The sequence below is a fragment of the Chrysemys picta genome, chromosome 4 (genome assembly GCF_011386835.1).
Source record: "Chrysemys picta bellii isolate R12L10 chromosome 4, ASM1138683v2, whole genome shotgun sequence".
Classification (NCBI taxonomy): Eukaryota; Metazoa; Chordata; order Testudines; family Emydidae; genus Chrysemys; species Chrysemys picta.
The window spans coordinates 150,885,729-150,899,455 of record NC_088794.1 but is presented as its reverse complement, the minus strand read 5'-3'; positions in this window follow the sequence as shown (position 1 = coordinate 150,899,455).

Genomic DNA, 13,727 nt, shown 5'->3' with positions numbered 1-13,727 from the left:
ACCCTGATATTCTATGATTCTATGATCTAACCACCGGTGTAGACAGCACTAGGTCAACAGAAGTATTCTTCTGTCAATCTAGCTACTGCCTCTTGGGGAGGTGGATTCACTACAGAGATAAGAGAACCCTTCCCATAGCTGTAGTGAGCATCTACACTGAAGCATTGCAGCTGCCCCACTGTAGCATCTTAAATGTAGACATAATCTTAGGGCTTAGCAAGGGAAGACGGGGAACATCAGTTTTCATGGGCTTTTTTACTGACTATTAATTAACTTAGAAAGACTAATCACTCGGGTATGTGTGCCTCTCAAAATAACCACTCATTAACTTGGGCCACAGAATGTTCTCTCTGTGTTATACTGGAATGAAATCAGGGCTCACCCGGTCTCTATTTCTGCATTACTGACTTATCATAAATACAGACATCATAATTTTTTAACTGTGACAAAATTAGGAATTATGAACAGCAGGACAGAGGGAGAGGGGCCATTACCCGAGGAGTTTATAATTTGTGTTTCACCTTACATTTCCCCTTTCCTCTGGCGCTATTGTGATATGTGAGGTTGCCAGAAAGTAGGTCCTGAACGCTCCATTACCACGTGAACCTGGATGGGTATGTAATGCATTCAACATTTCTAGCAGAAAAGGGCTGTTGTTAGTCAAGATCCCTAGATGGCTGATTTTGAAGCCTATTTGGAGCTACTTGACAAGCATCTCATGAGCTCCAGAGACAAAAATGGCCCTGGCATTCCTGCTCAAGTGGCATCGCACATGCGCTCTGCTTTGTCAACATGAAGGAGAGGCAAATCAGTCTGAGCTGAGTAAGAGCTGATGGGAACCACTGTAGATCTTGGAACTACGTCTGCCATTTTGCCCTGGACAGGTAACTCTACCATGCCTGGCTCATCCAACCAGCACCTCTTCCCCTCGCCAGTGGTGTTTGGCTGGAGATTCCTTTCTTTGTTTCTCCCACAAGAATGTTTGTGCCTTTTCTCATCCTGGCCCCGCACTACAAGAAGGATGTGGAAAAATTGGAAAGAGTCCAGCGGAGGGCAACAAAAATGATTAGGGGTCTGGAGCACATGACTTATGAGGAGAGGCTGAGGGAACTGGGATTGTTTAGTCTCCAGAAGAGAAGAATGAGGGGGGATTTGATAGCAGCCTTCAACTACCTGAAGGGGGGTTCCAAAGAGGATGGAGCTTGGCTGTTCTCAGTGGTGGCAGATGACAGAACAAGGAGCAATGGTCTCAAGTTGCAGTGGGGGAGGTCCAGGTTGGATATTAGGAAACACTATTTCACTAGGAGGGTGGTGAAGCACTGGAATGCGTTACCGAGGGAGGTGGTGGAGTCTCCTTCCTTGGAGGTTTTTAAGGCCCGGCTTGACAAAGCCCTGGCTGGGATGATTTAGTTGGGAATTGGTCCTGCTTTGAGCAGGGGGTTGGACTAGATGACCTCTTGAGGTCCCTTCCAACCCTGATATTCTATGCTTCTATGATTCTATGTGGAATACTCATGCTGATCTGGTCCACCAAGCCATCTTCCCTCCTCTTTGCAATCTCTCCCCTGCCGCCCCTCAGTAGAGGAATCAAGAATGTTCACCTTCTCTGCTTTAGTTTTTATAGGTACTCCCTTAACTGAACTACCACATGTCTGACATGTCTCCCTCTAGTGGCTGGTCCACAGAGAGGATAAGAGCCTGCTAGTGCTGCTAGTGCTACCAGCTAAGAATCTTTTAGCTCTAGTAGTGGAGGCTTTTTCTTTTGGTGCAGAAGGTGCTGCATTCCTTCTGGGCTCTTGTAATGCTTTTCCTGCCCCCACCCCATCCCTACTCCCTCCCTTTGTTCAGCACCCCACTCATGGCACTGGGTCAGATATGTGGATTGGAGACACGTCAGTGCAAGCACCATGCCTTTCTGAGTTTTTTGTGAAACGCCTGGCTCACCTCTGGGTGCAATAGAACAACCAAGTAACAATAAGGCCCTCTAACTGGGCCACCAGAAGGCAAACTGCTCACCCACATGCTGTAACCATTATGGTCAGATACAATAACTGTGACTAATTTTGTTTGATGACAGCGTTTCCTTCAGACACAGCCTTGCACGGGGAAAAGGGCAGCGACACGCTCTGCAATACATCCGAGAGTCGTGTCTCCAGTCATTTCCAAACTTATCATTCTTACATGTCGGTCTGTGGATTTATTTCTCCCTCACGCTGATGCGGCAAGGAAGGAAAGCCATTCCTTCCCCGGTGTTTGAATTCTCGCCTGCCAGCTTACAGTGCTTTGGTTCACTGGTGAATTGCAGGAATGGATATCGTTCAGTGCTCTGTGCATTTCCTCAAGAACCCCTTCCAGCTCCCTTGGCGTATGCTACGTCTCTTATCTTAGCTTTGTTGTGTGGACTCAAAACATAGCAATAGAGGCTACGGTGTATATGAAATCTGAGTAGGTATTACCTTGGAACTTCAAGTTATTGCATGCATGAGTTGCCAAATGTCTTACTCAGCTGCACGGTCCGGACATTTCTGCAGAAAACATTTTCATTTCAGATGGATCTTGGGGGAAGAGTTTGATCGTGTGAATGGCTCTTTGGATAAGATTCAGAATGGCTAGCGCAAGGGGCTGCATTCAGCTGTGGAGTTCATGAAAGTCCCTTCCCTCGCAGCTACAGAGGCACCTAAGCCCTTTCCCCTCACAAGGGTGCCATCTGTGACTCTGACCCCCTGACGCTGGAAGCAGCACTGAGCATGCTCGATATGTCCCACCATATCCCAGCAGGCGGCGGGTTCTCCAGGAAGCCGGAGAAGGGAATTAAAGGAGCTGCCCGAATGACGACCAGGGACAGGAGCAAAGCTGGATTGAGCCCTCGCCCTGTAGTGAAGTTAGAATGAGTTTAGCAGGCAGAATTTCTGTAACCTGCTATGCACAGGGTGTGTGTGTGTGTGTGTGTGTGTGTGTGTGTGTGTGGTAGTGCTTCTCCTTCCAGTGTTAATAACCAAGGATCAATGGGCTGAATGTTAAGAAAGAACAATGCCTGTTGTGTCTGAGTTAATTGAAGCTTTGTTAATATCCTGATCCCCTTTTTGTCATAGCGATAAAGAAGAGAGAAAAAACTGAGCCTCCATGTGTAGGTTAAAGACAATCATGAGGATATTCTCTAAGGGACAGATTGCCAGGGCCCTCGTGCAGCCGTGCAGACAGTAAGAGACACACAAGAAGTCCTGCTGGCATAGGTGTGTAATGGCCTCCCACAGCAGCAGCTCTTGGGAGCACAGGGACTGCCCCCTTGTGTTGTGCCCCTCCCCGGGGAGCAGGTCACTGAAAAGAAGCAGAGGAGGGTCGTGGACCAGGGCTCGGCGTCTGGGAGAAGAAATTTGCTCCTTTCCTAATGAACATAGCAAGTCGCACACACCTTCTGGGTGCCAGACTATGGCCTTGTCTACGTGTAGGGTAGATGTAGCTACACACAGACGATAGAGGCTCCAGTAGGGGGAGGCACTACTTCGTGGTGTAGAGAGCCATGTAGCTACATGTACCCCAAGGTTCTGGCTTGTCTCTACTCACCTGAGCCTTGCCTCCCCGCCTACATGACTATTTATACATGTGCAAGGGCTGTACTCTACACAGCTCCATAAGTGTAGACCTACCCTGAGGCCTGATTCTCCTAGCATGTCCTCTGGGGTGGGGCCCATCCACACTGCCCCCTCACAGGGTTGTGGCACAAATGCCACATCAAGTCCTAAAGGCAGAACAGATGTTTCCACCAGCAATGAGCTGGGAGTGAGTTATGTAAACCCCATGGCACCCCAAACCATCCAGTCACTCGCACACCGGGCAAGGACAACAGACATTCTTCGTCTGTCATGTTCTATCAATTCCAAATGTGCTGTCTCCCGCCAGCCCTGCACTTCGAGCCCAAATGGATTGTTTTAAATATACATGCGCCCATACAATTAACGATGTAGTGGGCTATAAAACAAGAGGCTGACGTGCAGTAAAACATTCCAGAGGGCAAACAAAGTGGCTGTATTGGGTGAGCACTTCTGGGTCTGTGTAGTGGCTTCCCCGTGATACCTCTGGGCATTGCTGTGTTAAGGGTGGAGAACTGCAGTGCGTCTCCAAGGACCTGTTCTGTTTTTATGAATGCACTTTATTTTTGTGAGCAGCTTGCAAAATAGCACAGTGCATCAGACATTTCACTCTATGGCGTTGCCAGGACTCACAATTCTATCATGACTCTCCTGATGTATCTTGATTTTTAGTAAGGTTTTTGACCCAATCCCACTTGATGTTCTCCTAGGTAAACTATGGACATGTGGTCTAGATGAAATTACTGTAAGGTGGGTGCACAACTGATTGAAAGACCATATTCAAAGAGTAGTTATCAATGGTTCTCTGTCAAACTGGGAGGGCGTATCTATTGGGTCCTACACAGGTGAGTCGTGGGTCCAGTACTATTCAATAATCACTCGAATAATGGAATGGTAAGTATGCATATAAAATTTGCAGATGGCACCAAGTTGGGAGGACTTTGGAGGACAGGATTAGAATTCGAAATCCTCTTGACAAATTGGAGAATTGATCTGAATTCAACAGGATGAAACTCAATAAAGACAAGTGCAAAATACTTCACTATGGGAAGGAAATATCAAATGCAAAACCACAAAATGGGGAATAACTGGCCAGGGTGTACTACTGAAAGGGCTCTGGGGGTTATAGTGGATTACAGACTGAATATGGGTTGACAATGTGATGCAGTTGCTAAAACGGCTGATATTCTCAGGTATATTAACAGGAGTGTTGCATTCAATGGTGTTATTTGTGTGTGTGTAGTGTGTGTGTATATATGTGTGTGTGGCAGTGATCGATCAAGCGGGGGTCGATTTATCGTGTCTAGTCTAGATGTGATAAATCAACCGCCGAGTGCTCTCCTGTCAACTCCGGTACTCCACCAGAGTGAGAGGCACAAGTGGAGTCAATGTGAGAGCGTTAGCAGTCGACTCACTGCAGTGAAGACACCACGGTGAGTAAATTTAAGTACATTGACTTCAGCTACGTTATTCATGTAGCTGAAGTTGCATGACTTAGATTGATTTCCCACCCCAGAGTAGACCAGACCTTAGTCTTGCGTCAGCGCAGGGGACTGGTCTAGATGACCTCTTGAGGTCCCTTCCAGCTCTACATTTCTATGATTTGGTGTTTTAATTCAAGTCCCAGCTCTTGGAGTCATGTGATTATGTGAGAATTTAAGGAGTTTGATTTTAGTTCTCATGGTTGCAGAGAAAAGCTTGAAAATGTGTCCCTTAAGGCTCAAAAACTGGAAAGAAGAAAAAAGAAACCAGAACTGATTAGTTTTAAAACAGTCTCCTGACTTTCATGCTAGTCTCATGACTTGGGTGAGCCTGACTCATGGCTTTTGAACACTTGGCATTGGCAATGCTGCAGTTATGTCTTGGTATGTAACCATCACCAGAACACAGAGCTGCTTCTATTACACACGTTCATCACTTAGCCAAGAAAGGGGTTCTTTACACAATTAAACTTGTCCTTTATTGGTGCATCAGGGTTTCTCATTAAAACTTTAGGGTATGTCTACACTGCAGAAGGAGGTACCAATAGCAGAGGAGATGTGGCAGCCTGGACTTCAGTGTCGGCTAACTGGCTGAGTGAGTAGCCAGGGTCCCAGGCAGGCTTGTACAGCCCTGTAGTGGGGCGACTGCCCCACTCCTGATGAATTTAGGCTGCAGCAGGCCAGTGGGCCTGCGCAGACGGGCAACCAATCAGAAAAGGGCTTATTGGGAGCCAATCAGGGCACAGATTGGAGGCAGCCAATCGGGGCCAGGCTCAGCCCTATAAAAAGGCTGCCCAGGGAGAGGAGAGTCAGTCTGTCCCAGGCCTTTCAGAGGGGAAGGTCTGTCTCCAGAGGTGGGAGACTAGCACCTGGGACAGCGCCCTGGGACAGCTGGGCAGGCCCGGGGGAGCAGAAAGGAACTCCAGCCTGGTGTCTGCCAGGCTGCAGGCCCTGAGGGGAAGGGCCTAGCGTGTGCAAGGGGCCATAGGGGAAGCGGCCCAGGGAAGCGGACAGACCAGGGGAGAGCAGGAGGACAGTGAGGATGCTGCCAGAGGGTCCCTGGGCCGGGACCCAGAGTAGAGGGCAGGCCTGGGTCCCCCCCTTCCCTTCTTGCAGTACACCCAGCCATCGGCCGTGGGGAGCGGCCATCACAGACTATGCCAGATCCCTGACAGGAGGGATCACACTTTGGGGTGTGTGGTTGGACATGGTGGCTGGGGCGCAGAGAGACTGCTGATCAACCCCTCCCCCCCAGAAGGGGGTGTGGATGGACTGAGGGGCACTGCCGGAGGGCAGTGGTCTTGAAGAGGACGCCGTGAGCTGGAGAGCGACGCGGGCTTAGACGCCAACCAAGGGCGAGACAACGGGCGGGACACCACCAGAAGAGGGCGCTCCACTGGACTGTGCTAATTCCCGGAGCAACCAGCGGGAGGCGCCACAGTGGTGAGTCCCAACCCTGTTACTAGCCCCCGCTGCCACAGCTTCACTGCTATTGGTACTCCTGCTAGCCAGAGTCAAGCTAGCTTGGGATGCCTGCAGGTGCTACAACCACACCTCTGAATGCAGATACAGCCTGATGCTTTGTACAATTAACCTGTGGCTTCCATTTTCACACCCAGTCTTTATAATCTAATGAAAGTACCACAGCCAGGGTCACCCAGGACTTTCCAGTTGTCACTACATCTCAAGTCCTGGCCACCCGGGACTTCACTGTCTTAGCAAGAAGAGAACTCGGGACCTTCTGCTCAGAAAGCACAGGCTGCCCTCTCCTCCTTCAGCTGTAGCAGCACTGGAGCATGCAAGGCCCATGCATGCAGGTCTGACCCTCCGTATCCAAGAGGGCAGCGGGCATTCCTCAGGCAGCGTCTTATGCTCAGCTGTGATCCTCAACTCTTATTGCACGAACAGCTCTGCATGCAGATCGCCTGGAGTCCAGGCAGTGTGCCAGTCATGGGAGCACTCCAGGTACTGCCTGGGACACAGGCGGCAGTGGGACAGTGCCAGACCCGCTGGCTGGAGCAGCCAGGATCCCATCCCAACCCACGAATGGACAGGGAAGAAGAGAGAAAGGAAAGCCCCACTTTCAGAGAAGTTATAGACATATTCACCTAAACTAAGGTTTGGGGGATTGTTTACTTCTCAGCAAAGGGGAAATAGTGAGTAATGCACTTCCGGTATCGATTTTTAAAACAAATCATTAGCTGTAGTTACATTCATGCAACTTTCAGGAGTCAGAAGAATTTCAAATAGTCCCAAACAATGTCCCACCAGGAGAAGTGAAATCAAGCCCAACTCAACCAGCAAATATTTGCCAATCACTTTTTGAATGAGTCTTTCCTCTCCTTCTGCCTTCAAACCTAGGCGCTCTCCAGATCACATCACCACTCCCACTACAATATTCCTCATGTCTCATTATTTCATGACATGCTTATTTTTCTGACTTTGCCTACTGCATTGGACTTTTCTTTGACAACTCTATTTCCAACATTTCTCTGCTGCTGGTCCTGAAAAATCAGAACCGGAGTGTATTTCCAAACTCGTGGTGCAGAGATGCCAAAGAGTTAAAGCCAATGGGCAATATCTGCAAGAAAAAGCCGCACTACTAGAAACCAGAAGAAATTAGAAGCAAACAAATAGTAGTTTGCAGTCTTCTTTGATCTAGTGATCGCATTGTCTCAGAAGTAGAGCTGGGTGACATTGTTTTGGACAAATAGTTTATTCAATGAAAAATGCAGTTTCGGTCAACCCAAAATAATTCACAAATTTGACATGAATAGTTTGGAGCATTCACAAATGCCAGAGGGGGAAACAGTGGTGTTGCCCCACCACCCATATTGCTTCATATAATCTTTAGACTTAGTGGTTAGGGCTAAAATTTAAAAACAAACAAAAAAACTCCTAGTCTCTGGTTGACCCAAAACTAAACCTTTTTTAGCAAATCAAAAAACATGCTGTAGATTTGACTATTTTACATTTTTAATATTTTTAATGAAATTCAAGGAAAGTTCAAAACAAAAAAATCTTGGAATTTTTCAATCCGAAATGTAAAACCTTTCTTTTCAAAAGTGTCAAAGCAAATGTTTTGATTTTTTTTCTGAATCTTTTGTTTTTCACTTGAAAAATTTGGTAGTTTTGACATTCACAAAATGTTTTGGTCCGCCGGAATCTGCATTTTTTTCAGAAAAATAAAGTTTCAGCCCAATTTTTTTTTGCTCAGTTTTAATTTCAGTGACATTATAGCTGTGTAAATATGGAATAATGAAGTGGTGTATCTGGCCCTTAATTGCCATTTCATTGTTACCACAGAAATTTCAGTTTCCACATGCTAGGTGTAAGGGTTTTAATATACTTGGACCCTAAAGGTTAATAGTTCTGCATTGAGGGGGTTCTTTCCTATAGTTTCCTAGGGAGAGGGGATTAGCCAGACTTGGTCAGGGGTCCCTCTAGGCCATTAGCCTGTCCCCAACAGTGACAAGTAGAAGCTGCTTCAGAGGAAGGTGCAAGAAACCCTGCAGTCATTTTCCACCCCTAAGGCTCTGTTAAACCAAAATGGCCCGTCGTGTGGTTTTGGCTACAGAAGGTCTTAGGACTGTTTTTTTTTTTTTAAAGCATCAAGGCTTGGTGTGATTCAGCAGTGAATACTGTGTCTGCAGCTTACCTGTGCTGTAGCTGCAGCCCTAGACTGTCTGAGGACATGAAAACCAGCCTCTCCCCTCCTCTCTGCCCAACGGTGGTAGAAGATAGAACACACTGATGAGGTACTGAGTAAAGTGCTAATTATGAGCTGAGAGAACAGCAATATCTTCACCCTGGATAAGGCTTGGAGGGCCTGACTGGCAACAAACCTGCAGTCCAGAGTCCTTCACGGAAAAAGCTCCTTTTCTTTCTTATCAGCTGTCAGGTCTCTGCTAATGAGTATGGCCTGAACTCGATTCACGGTAGCCCCACTCCTAGCAGTATCCAAAGTTTCTTGTCATAATTGTGTCATGAAGATGATCTGTCTCCTGTGCCCTGCATGTGGTTCTCAGGGAGAAACTATACAGGCATATGTTCTTTCTGGCCTTTGCTACACTTGAAAGGGAATCACAAAGTCTCAAGTTTCTCTTTTGGCTTTGGGATGTGTTTCATCTTAACCTACCAAGCGTTCGTCTGCATTATGGCCCTAATCCAAAGCCCATTACAGCCAGTAGGACTCTTTCCACTGACATCAATGGGATTTGGATCAGGCCCTATTTCCTTGGCATTGTATGTGCAGTGGCACTTTTCTGCCTCTTGTTTAGCCCCAATTATAATTTTCTGCCATGGTGTTTCGTTCACAAAGTGTCCAAGGGGAGGGTTATTATATATTACATGTTAGAATGCTCAGGAAAATAACTCACTTTTTTTTGCATCTAGCAAATAAGCAGTTTTAAAACATAAACCTTTATCTTCGTTTTCTTTTTGGAAAGTCTTCGCTATGGTGTGGTTTGTGTGTACGATTCCGTCATAAAATTATCATGATCAAGAGCAGATATCCGAGTCACCGTCACAACTTCTGTGCGCCAGTTACAAGAAGACCCACGAACTCCAACTATATGCAGGGCTGTAACTTTAATTTCCTGCTGGTTCTAATTCATCTGGCCATCTATCCTTCTCCCTCATGTTACGTGATGATGGAACATCTGAAGAACATCTGTGGGTCCAACTTAGTTGTTCTGTCATTCATCGTTCTGACTTGTCAAGGACAGCAAAAAGTGAAGGGTGCACGCTTGACCTGGGAAGAAGTGGCCATTTGAGAAGATGTTGCTGCTCTACACCTTTTCCAAGCTAGCATCTGGCACTTTCTATTAGTGTTCTTGAGGGCCTCTCATCCCCAAAATTGACTCCGTCTGTGCCATTTGTATGGCCCCATTACAGTAATATCTCAGCACCTCAAACTGTTTTAATATATTTATCCTCACAACACCCCGGGAGGCAGGCTACAGTGTACAGATGGGAAATGAGGCAAAGAGAGGTCATGTGACTTGCCCAAGGTCATACAAAGTCTGTGGTAGAGGAGGGAGATAAACTTGCTTCTCCTGAAGCATAGACTAGCTCCTTAGCCACCCTGCCATCCTTACTCTCACCACCATTAGATATCAGTAATATGAGTGGTGGGAACAGTGGAACTAAATAGCGAGGAATAGCAACAGAACGGATACTCTCTTCAGGTAGAAGACTAGAAGGACTGTATAGAATGATGAAGACACATGTAACACAGTGAGAAAAGCGGCTTTCATTTTGAGCTGTGCCAGCACAGAACAAGAAAAAAGGCTCATATTGTTTTATTTTTATATGGCAAGATTTGTCATTCATCCCAATATGATGTGGTACTTCATCTTGTTCAATAAGCATATTGGTAGTCAATGGGCCAACGTCTGCTCTGAGTGACATCTACGCAACCTTGCTGCGGTCAGTGGGCATGCAGGGATGGTAGTAGATGACATCTGAGTATGGACCAATTTATCTGACTAGTTCACGGCTGAATATTTGGTGGGATGCGCTCTGATTGAAATGTTTACTTCTTTAAACCAACCCATTAATGGAACATGCATGTACCATTGCTATAGTTATCATGTGAATCTATGGTATGGTATATCTAAAAATAGTGAATTCTTGAGTGTCAGATGGTTGTGTTGCCTGATGCCAGAAGGTACATTACTGTTCTAATACCAGAATGTACCATCTGGCATAAGAAGGTACTGGGTCATAGACCCCCCTCCTTTACCTCTGAGGCTCCTCAAATATTATTAATAATTATTATCTATTATTTGTATTAACATAGAGCCTAGGGACTTTAGTCCTGGACCAGGACCCCATTGTGCTAGGTTCAATACAAATGTAGCACAATAAAAAAGGCCCAGAGAGTTTTCTATCTAACATGTTTGGCTACAAAGCTGACTGAAAGTGCATGGTAACCGTGACCAGGCCTGTGGATGCTTTTGCATAATGACACCCAGCATTTACAAGGATAAAGGATCTCCCATCTGTCTTTAGGAAATTGCTACCTCAGAAGCATACAAAGAAAGCATCAGGACACAAAAGTGGAGGAAAAGCAGCCAAAGTCTTTATTTAAAAAAAAAAAAAAAAGTTGGAAGTGGGTTAAACGGAAAGGCTGAGTTAATGGAGATGGAAAAGGAAGAATATAACTCCTACTTTTCTCTCAGGGGTGAAAGGGGACTAATGGATTCAAAATCAGATGCATCCCTACCGTGTATTTACCCAATCTGAAATAAAAACAAGAAAACTCCATTAGTGTAATACATTTTTCACACAGCTGCAACCCAACAGTAGCTTCAGTAGGTAAGCAGACCAACCATTTCCCCTCCTCAGAGCATTAGTACATTAGTGTCATATTGGATGAAGAGGGAGAAGAGGAGAAAATGAAAAAGTGTAAGGATTCTTGTCTTCTAAAGACACATCACCTGCTTGGTACCTACAGAACAAAGAGGGTAGCACCAAAATTTCAGTGCTGAAGAAACTTTAGTAGGAGAGGACAAGTATGTTTCTCAGGGGCTATAGTTTCCATTGTTTGTTCACTGGTTCCCGATCCAGATTTGAGGGACTCAATATCACCTTTAATCTTTGCGGCAGGGGATTAAGGACATCCAGGGCTCATGCAGGGGAAACAAGTAGAAATCGGAGAGGACCAAGAGAAAGGATGGCACAGGACTAGGACACAGGAGTTCTGGGTTTAGATCTCTGCTATGCTACGGGCACTCTGGAAGAGGCCGCTCAAGACAACCTGCTGCCCAAGACAAAACTTCAGTGTGCCGCAGACTCACACACATCTTGTAGGTCTAGAGTGGCAGATTATCTCTCCACCCGTCCATGACTTGATTTGAATGGCATTGCAACCTGCACATGGGATCAGAACACCACTCAGATATGGCCTGTCTGTCCATCACAATTGAGTGAGTGATTTGAGTGAGTGGCATTGCAACCCAGTGCATGGGGTCACAACGCCACTCAAATCAAGTCATGGAAGAGCCGAGAGGCCAAATCTGCCACCCTAGGCAGCTGTCCAGTTTCCCCATAGCTAGAGCACGTTCTGCCCCATGCGACCTTGGGTGAGTCACTTAGTTTTTCTGTGCCTCAATTCCCCATCTGTACAATGGAGAGGTAGATATTTCCTATACCTCTCTGTCTACTTAGATTGTAACTTCCTTATGGTAGCGATTGTCTCTTACTGAGTGTGTCCTGCATCTACCACCACAGTGGCACCCTGATCTCAGCTGGGGCCAAGAGGTGCTATTGTAATAAAACTAAGAAATGGAGAGAAAAAAAGGGAATAGGAGGAGACAGAACAGAGGGGATGAGGACAGTAACAAACTGAGAAAAATATAGCAATAAAGGAAACCGAGGAAAAAGCAAAGAAAGGTAGAAAGGAAGAAAAGAGACAGGAAACAAAGAAGCAGAAACAGAGGAGAAAGTGTTGGACAAGAACCAAACACACAACTTTAGGAAACAGAACAGGAAAGAGGAAAAATCTTCATCCGATGAAGTGGGTTTTAGCCCATGAAAGCTTATGTCCAAATAAATTTGTTAGTCTCTAAGATGCCACAAGGACTTCTCGTTGTTTTTGCTGATACAGACTAACACGGCTACCACTCTGAAACCTTTATTTTTGAGACACCATCTCTTCTGCTATATACTGAGATTATTATTGTGCTGTTATTATGTGTTAACTATGCTTGCCTAGGCCTGTGCACCCCAGCTCTGTGTGGGTTTGAATTGTGAAATGAACCCTGCAGTTTGATTCGCCGGAGTTGGAAGAGAATTAGCTCTACAGGTATTGGCTTGAGTTTGTTGAACTCTAACTAGACCTCGTCAAAGAAACTTCAATGGAACCATATTCCATCGGAATATGCAGGTCCATCAAAATTGAAACCCTTTGCAATATCAGATGTATTTTGTCAGAATTTCATTTAGGAAGAAAACCAGGAAAAAAGTTTTGACAATGTTGAAGCATCCCATTTCAACATTTTTTTGGAATGAAATGTTTGGATTTTTTGGTTTGGAACACTCTTTCATTTTGAATTTTTTTTTAAATGTATATTGTATTATATACAAAATATTAGTCAAAACTGAAACAAACATTTTGATTGACCTGAAATATTTTCCCCCATAATTTCCCTTGCAGAGAACTTCGAAAGTTTCACCTTTTTCCTCTGATTTGGAACAAAGCAAATTTTGAAATCTTGAAATCCTTTGTGAAACAGAACTCCTGTCCTCTGACCAGCTCTACTCAATCCCCAATTGTTCCGCTGCTTAGCCCGCAGGTGTCCTCTGTCTTCCCGCAGGGCTACTGTTTCCCAGAAGTCTCAGAACCCTTTTAGTTCTTACATAAATCCGCTCTTAATTTGAGCCCCAGCACCTCCAGGCTTGGCAGGTCAGAGCCCCAGCACCTCTCGGCTTATTGTTAGTTATGAAAATAAAAAAATTGCTTGAGCTCTGGCACCTTTTTTGTTACAAATTAAGCTGTGCCGTAAATGTTGTGGGGACCCAGTATCCTATTTCCCTCCATTGCTCCCTCTTCATGGGAGATGATGGCCCCTTTTGCCATCTCCCATGTGGCTCTTTTGGAAATACCAGGAGACCACTCCCTTCAGCAAGGGCTTCAGGGGATCACCAGACC